Source organism: Cherax quadricarinatus, chromosome 69 (genome assembly GCF_038502225.1).
Source record: "Cherax quadricarinatus isolate ZL_2023a chromosome 69, ASM3850222v1, whole genome shotgun sequence".
In the NCBI taxonomy this organism is placed as follows: Eukaryota; Metazoa; Arthropoda; class Malacostraca; order Decapoda; family Parastacidae; genus Cherax; species Cherax quadricarinatus.
Genome location: NC_091360.1, coordinates 5,272,642 through 5,280,438, shown reverse-complemented (window position 1 = coordinate 5,280,438; position 7,797 = coordinate 5,272,642). Strand labels below are relative to the sequence as shown.

Sequence of the window (7,797 nt, the reverse complement as noted above, 5' to 3'; positions counted from 1 at the left end):
CAATCTTAACTGGCAGTTTTCTCTGAGCGCAGTGAAGCCTTTGCAAGCGGCACCGAGAAAGATTCCAATCCCTTCACTTGTATTATGGACAATCTTTTAGACCATTTATACGAGTGTCTTGGTTTGATTCGAGATACTAACCGGGGTAAGAGAGAGAGAGAGAGAGAGAGAGAGAGAGAGAGAGAGAGAGAGAGAGAGAGAGAGAGAGAGAGAGAGAGAGAGAGAGAGAGAGAGAGAGAGAGAGAGAGAGAGACAGACAGACAGAGACAGAGACAGAGAGAAAGAAAGAAAGAGAAAGAGAAAGAGAGAGAAAGAGAGAGAGAGAGAGAGAGAACGCAAGAACTGTGTCAAAACTGTCAGTGGTGACAATAAGGCAGGAGGAGGTGCATTTCCTTCTTAAATCACTTGACCAAGAAAAGGCCGTGGGCCCAGACAAGATGAGCCCAAGATTGCTGAGATGTGCAGACCAGCTAGCAGCACCTCTAACTCGCATCTTTCAGCACTGCTTAGTACAGTGTAAATGGCCCTCTCTATGGAAAGAGGCAAATGTAGTCCATGTTCACAAAAAGAAGAGCAGAGCAGAAATCAGCAACTACAGACCAGTGTCACTCCTGTCAATCACTGGTAAGAGCCTTGAAACAATCTCAAGACAAATGACAGAGTTTTTTACTACCACTCACTATTTTGTGATCGTCAATATGGCTTCAGGAAATGTTATTCTGCTGCTGATCTGTTGCTAAACCTCTCCACTAAGTGGCACCATTCACTGGATGAATCCAAAGTCAGCTGTGTGGTAGCACTGGACATTGCTGGTGCTTTCGACCGGGTGAGGCACCAGGGTCTCTTAGCAGAACTTCAAGCACTGGGAATTGCAGGCTCTACGCTGTCTCCTCAGTGATTACCTTCATGGTAGATCTCTAAGTGTAGTTCTCAATGGAAAAGAATCAGCAAGACATCCTATTGGGGCAAGTGTTCCACAAGGAAGCGTGCTGGGACCATTGTTATGGAATGTCTACTTCAACGACCTCCTTCATCTCATCCCAGAATCACATGCATATGCAGATGACTGCACACTGACATTCACTTATCCAAGAGAAGAAATGCCAGCTGCTCTAAGCTACATCAATCACCAGCTAAGAGCTATATCAGCTTGGGGAAATAGATGGCAAGTAACATTTGCACCTGAGAAAATGCAAATGATGATCGTCTCTAGGCACCATGATGGCAATGCTGGTGCAGTAGTAAGGATGAATGGGAGGGTGTTGGCACCTGGAGAAGAAGTTGATATCCTTGGGGTGAAATTTGACTCCAAACTAACCATGAAGAACCATGTTGTAAATCTAGCAAACAAGGCAGCCAGGAAGCTCACAGCACTTCGCCGTATCTCGCATCTGCTTGACAGTAGGGGTTGCAAGACTCTGTACGAGGCACAAGTACGCTCACACCTTGAGTATGCTCCACTTTCTTGGTTTGCCTGCCCCCCCCCCTCTCATCTGCGACCGCTTGACAGAGTGGAGAACAGAGCAAGACGTCTCATCTTTCGCCTGGACCCATCCTGGATAGATCTGTCATTTCAGCAGAGCCTTCAACACAGGAGGGATGTGGGTGGCCTTACTGTTATGTACAAGGCCAATATTGTCAAAGTACCACACTTGAATCCACTTCGAGGACAGCGTGAAACAAAATTTCATGCCACAAGACGGGAAGAAAGCAGCAACTTCACTCTGGCTGTACCCTTCTCCAGAACATCACTCCATCTGAGATCATACATACCCAGGATGACTCGAGTATGGAACACATTCGTACAGCATAATGATGTCAACGAGATAACGTCAGTTGATCAAATGAAAATGCTGGTCCACAGATGGCTCCAACTTCATCCTGTTCCCTACTTGTATATCTCATTACAGTAAAAATGCTTTCAAATGAGCTGATGTAGGTAACAGCTCTTAGCTTGTCAATAAAACTAGGGATCCTTAACCTTGTCAAACCCTGTGTAAAAAAAAGAGAGAAAGGGAAAGAGAGAGAAACAGAGAGAGACAGAGAGACAGAGAGAGAATCCCCCAATACTAGTCAGCACAACTCTCCAGGATCAAAGGCATTGCTTTGGTAAAGTCTGTGGTTATAACCCAGTAGGGTCACCCATCCCTCAGAGTGCGTGCTGCCACCTCTCACAAACTAACATACATCTTCCATCCATCGTGGGATCAACATGTTTCTGAGCTCAAAATGAGAGAGAGACTGATCCCTTTCCCTCGTTGAACCTACAATACGAAGCTTTACATTCGTTACCTTGTAATGTAGAGAATTTAATCTCAAATTTATTTTCCATTACGAGAGATTATGAGAATTATACGGTACAATGCGAGTTGTATGATGTGTATGTGTATTCATTTGTGTATATATAATATATATGTGTATGTCTATGTGTGTGTACATGTATGTGTGTGTGTGTATTTTCGTTTTCTTACCTATTTGTGGTTGCAAGGGTCGAGTCACAGTTCCTGGCCGCGCCTCTTCACTGGCTTCTGTGTGTGTGTCTGTGTGTGTGTGTGTTGGCGTGCACTCACCGATTTGTGTTAGCGGGGATTGATACTTAGGTCCCGGTCCCGTTTCTTAATTTACCTTAATGTCTGCGTGTGTGAATAGTACAAAAAGAATATACAAAGAGTTAGGCAAACTTCACTCATAAAGTAACATACACAACGAGTTACCTAGACGACTCACTCTGGTGAGACGGAGGTGTGGGTAGGCAGTATATTTGGGTGTTCCCTGAAAGGAATGGGGAAAGGGTTAGAGGAAGGGATGGTGGTGTGGAGGGTGTGAGGAAGGTGGGGAGAGAACGAGGGAGGTGGGGAGAGAGGTGATGAGGGAGTTAGGCAGGGAGTGTGGGTGTACTAAGGACAGCAAGCGCTCTCCTGTGGATTGGAGGTCGCTCCTAACGTAATTTATAGCATAATTTTCAGTGTGTGTGTAACTATGCTGCTCCAGTGAGAACGGTCATATTGTTAGGCTCTATGTGGACATGTGTACGTATAGGTATGTGCGATATATTATATATATATATATATATATATATATATATATATATATATATATATATATATATATATATAATGTATGTGTGTGTGTGTACTCACCTAGTTGAGGTTGCAGGGGTCGAGTCCGAGCTCCTGGCCCCGCCTCTTCACGGATCGCTACTAGGTCACTCTCCCTGAACCGTGAGCTTTATCATACCTCTGCTTAAAGCTATGTATGGATCCTGCATCCACTACATCGTGTGTGTGTGGTGCCGAATAGGTAAAATTGGTCAATTAGCAAGAATTCATTTAAAATAAATTCCTCTCTAAAATTTTCTCTTATATGTTTAAAGATTTTTTAATTTATTTTAATGTAAAAATTAATAATTTTGTACCAAAAAAAACTTTAGAAAACTTACCTAACCTTTCAAAAGCAAGCGCAATTTAATTTAGCCTAATCCAACTAAATATATTTTAGATAAGTTTACAATAATTTAATAATAAACACAGTGAAATATATTTTTTTTGCTAGGTTCAGAATGATTTTTGCGAAATTATTGCATACACAAATTTTAGCTTGTCTTATTCGACAAGAGAGTTTCTATTTAATAAAAAATGGGAAGTTTTACCTATTCGGTACGACACACACACACACACACACACACACACACACGCGTTTACTTGCGTGTTTCCCTGCGTATTCACGAAAGCTCAATTTGTTTTTACTTTTTCCATTTTACAAAGCACTTTCCAAGAATTTTCGTGTGACCTTATCCACTGCATTGCTTACAGTAAACATTGGGTGTTATATTTACAAAAAGGCGAACAATTAAGAAACTAATAACTCACACACAAAGGGACTCCGGACTCCGTCCAATTACAATTGTGAGGAGTGTAGTGTCCACTATTATTTTCTCGGGAAAGCGCTAAAGGTGTAAAGCTCATACAGAGCCTAGGAAATCTGAGGTACTGTGTTTTCCATCATATAAGGCGCACGACAGACATCTGATAACGGTAAATCAGTAATCATATTCAAGGATTAATTACTCTCGTAATTAACGCTAATGTCTAACCTTGATCATATATGGCGCAAAGTGATTTTCCAATACATTTTGTGGGAAAAAAAGCGCACCTTATATGCTGGAAAATACAGTAATTAGATTTGTTCAGAGAAGGAAGAGCTAAGCAACATTTGCTTAGATAAAGCGGAAATCACAGGTAACAAGACAATACTCCCTTCTCCCTTGAAGGTTTTTCAAAGACTAAGCAACAAGAAAAGTGACCTGCAACCGTGTTTTAGTTACGTATCTGACTCCTGAACACAGATCTTTAGTTTATTATCAGACATAAAACAGAGTGAACATAAATATGTTGACATTATGTATCCAGCCTCCTACAGTGATTCAATTCCGCCTCCTGTGCCACAGCTCTAAGTAACAGTAACCTTCGGGAAAACAACAGTGCAGAAAATTTAAACAAATATACTCTGAAGGTGATCAAAACCTGATCTTACTTTCACCCAGTTATAAAATAGAGAATAAACCCCTGCGGCGGCGGCTGCGGCGGCAGCAGCAGCAGCAGCAGGTCAGTTACGAAGCACTGACAACTTAGGTCACTCAGCGCTTACAGCCATGAATTTTGCAGCACACGAGAAAAAACTTAATTAACAAAATAAAAATGAACATATATACCATCATACCAACGAAAGGGAAATCATACAAAACCTGGGGATTGGCAGTGGGGAGGGTAGTCAGGTTTGATCCGAGAAGAGGATAGCCCTAATTCCGTGAACAAAGTATTCTTCCTCCATGGGTACATCCTCCAAGACAGATCTGGAAATAGGTCGAGAGTAGGAAAACTTTCTTAATATGTCACAGGTATAAAAACAAAGGCAATCAGTTCATTAGGAATCATCTCCTGATCACTGTTTAGTTCTTAATTGCCACTATTCTGTATTTGTGTCCCCTTCAAGTGAGGAATCTTGTATGTTGAAGGGCTTTTAATTCAAAGAATTGGAGTCCCCTTCCTGTGTTCAGAAGGAAAAGGAGAAAGAGAAGCAGGAGGCGGAGGAGGAAGAGAAAATGAAGAGAGGAAGAAGGGAAAAAAGGATTGGAGGAAAGTAGGGAGCAGTGACACCGCTTGTGCACTAATCTGAACACTGAATCCATCCATCAAGAGACCACAGCATCGGAAACCAAACTGACTCGTCTCAACACACCAACTATCCCCATCAACAGTATCGTACGCTGAAGCCCAGGCCACAGATGAACTCACCACACACTGACTGTTTACCCATTCCACTGACAATCTATACTAACAGTTCCAAGCACTGGGAATGAGGCTTGCTTCCTCGTACTGTCCACATAACCCACATCACTAGGAAACCTACCACTTCAAACTTTCACAGGTACATAATTATCAACGTAAAAAAATGGTAAACCATCCGCAAGTGCATTTAAACTAAATCTGTTACAGTCACATGTGCAACACCTGAGCGTTTTTACGCAAGATATCCAGGTGTTGCACATATTTTATTCATCCACTGGTCGGTATTATGATAAATCTATAACGGCCATAGTGATGTCTTGAGAAAGGAGTTTATCAGGCTGGTTTCAGTAAAGGAAGAGAAAATAAATCTAGGCTCTTTTCTCGGAATTAATGCATTTTAGGCCAAAAATCTGAAATTTAGTGGAAGTTTTGAAATTTTTAAAAAATCCTACAAAACCTCAAAAAAGTGAAAAAATATAAACTACATACTATTTTTTTTTCCATTTTACTTCGACACTCATGCTCCTGAGCACGAGGGTCCTTTAGCACAAGAGCCGCTTAGCACGAGGGCCCCTTAGTAGCAACGAGGCATCCCTTTTAAAAGGGGTCCCGGTTCTACCCATCCTTTTTATCCCTTATTAAACCCCACCAAAAATCTACACCAGACCTTCCTCTACCAGCCATGGCTGGGTAGTGACAGTCGCGACTCCCGTCTAACAAGTCGAGGTAGAAGGATCAAACCTTCAGCGTTTCACACAGTCCCAATCAGCAATGAACTGGCTATCTATTCATCTCACGAATCTTCAGATTGGGTATCCAATCATTCTGTTTTCCTGGTATTCTCCCCGTAAACACAGTGACCCCGGGATAATCATTCTCCTGGTACACAAGCAATCATTCTCCCAGTACAAATTATATATTCTCCCGGTACACACTCATTCTCTCGGTACACAATCATTCTCCCGGCAGAGCATAGCATCCTTGACGGTTGATATGTTGGTATCCTATGAACTGCACGAGAGTCATTAAGGCTGCATGTCACCTCCACACCACCGGTGAAGAACACTTTAATACCTAACATACGGATATACACTAGAAAACATGCGTTTCACGGTGGATATATCCTCATTGCATGTCACAGAGACATCGTTAACAAGTACCCTCCGTAATTACAGTGTAACAACTAGCCCTTTCTTACGTTATACACACATTATGCTCGACTAATACCACCTGGAGGTCAGCGTCGTTCAGTTCACCAAAGAATAATACCAAGCATGATACCAAAGTATAATTATCAAGCATGATACCAAAGTATAATACCAAGTGTGTAATCAAAGTATAATTGTCAAGCATAATACCATAGTATAATTATCAAGCATGATACCAAAGTATAATACCAAGTGTGTAATCAAAGTATGATTGTCAAGCATAATACCATAGTATAATTATCAAGCATGATACCAAAGTATAATACCAAGCATAATGCCAAAATATAATACCAAAGCATTGCATTATATTTACCTACTTACCTCATTGTGTAATACTGCCGGATAATTCCATCTCTATATACCAACTCCCGTTAATTTATTTTCCGTCTTTATTAACTGCAAATTTAGATTCCGGATACAGTTGCAGCGTCCATCGCGCACGTTATCACACACGAGGTATCACGTTATCACACACGGGAAATCACGTTATCAACGAGTTAAAATGAGCTTCGCCACCAACGAGCTTCCTGGCCTCAACCACTCATTCTAGAAAGCACTGACACAGTGCTTAGGTCCACTGGCAGAGGTCTCTGATTGCTGGGCACTCATTCGAAGCCTCGAACAGAGGCGTCAGTTCCACCAGAGTGAAACCGGTCTTAGTGCGTCATTATTATTATTATTATTAATGGTAATAATTATAAAATTGCTACTACTATTACTACTACTACCACTGCTACTACTACTACTACTGTTACTACTACTACTACTATTACTACTACTACTACTACTACTACTACTACTACTACTACTACTACTACTACTACTACTACTACTACTACTACTACTACTATCGTACTATTACAAATAATAATGAAAATAAGCATAATAATAATATAAATATTTACAAAATATCAAAGTGAACTTAAACAAGAGACCCACCGAGAGATGTGTATCTGTCAGTGTATATACACCGACAGTTGTGTATCAATGTATACACACCGAGAGGTATATTTCTCACAGTGCATGTACACCGCGATATGTGAATGTCTCGGTATATAAATATGTCAAGAATTGTGCCTCTTTCAGTGAGTGTATACATACAGAAGTGCGCATCTGTCAGTATATATACACAGAGAGGCGTGTTTGTGTGTGTGTGTGTCTCTTTCTTTCTCAGTGTATATACACAAAGTGGCGTGTATGTGTGTGTGTCTCTCTCAGTGTATATACACAGAGAGGCGTGTATATGCATGTGTGTCTCTCAGTGCATATACATAGCTTGTAAATTTGGAAATGTTTTGGTT

At 41.1% G+C, this 7,797-nt stretch overlaps 1 long non-coding RNA gene across 1 annotated transcript in view; it reads right to left on the bottom strand.

Moving 5' to 3' along the window:
• The window catches only part of LOC138854778 (uncharacterized), a 138,438-nt gene extending 131,391 nt beyond the window's left edge, over window positions 1-7,047 (bottom strand). The window contains exons 1-2 of the long non-coding RNA XR_011393958.1: window positions 6,818-7,047; window positions 4,745-4,852 (exon numbers count right to left, since the gene is read on the bottom strand). This is a non-coding gene — a long non-coding RNA (uncharacterized lncRNA). The remainder of the gene's footprint in view (window positions 1-4,744; window positions 4,853-6,817) is intronic.
• Window positions 7,048-7,797: the final 750 nt, after the last annotated feature.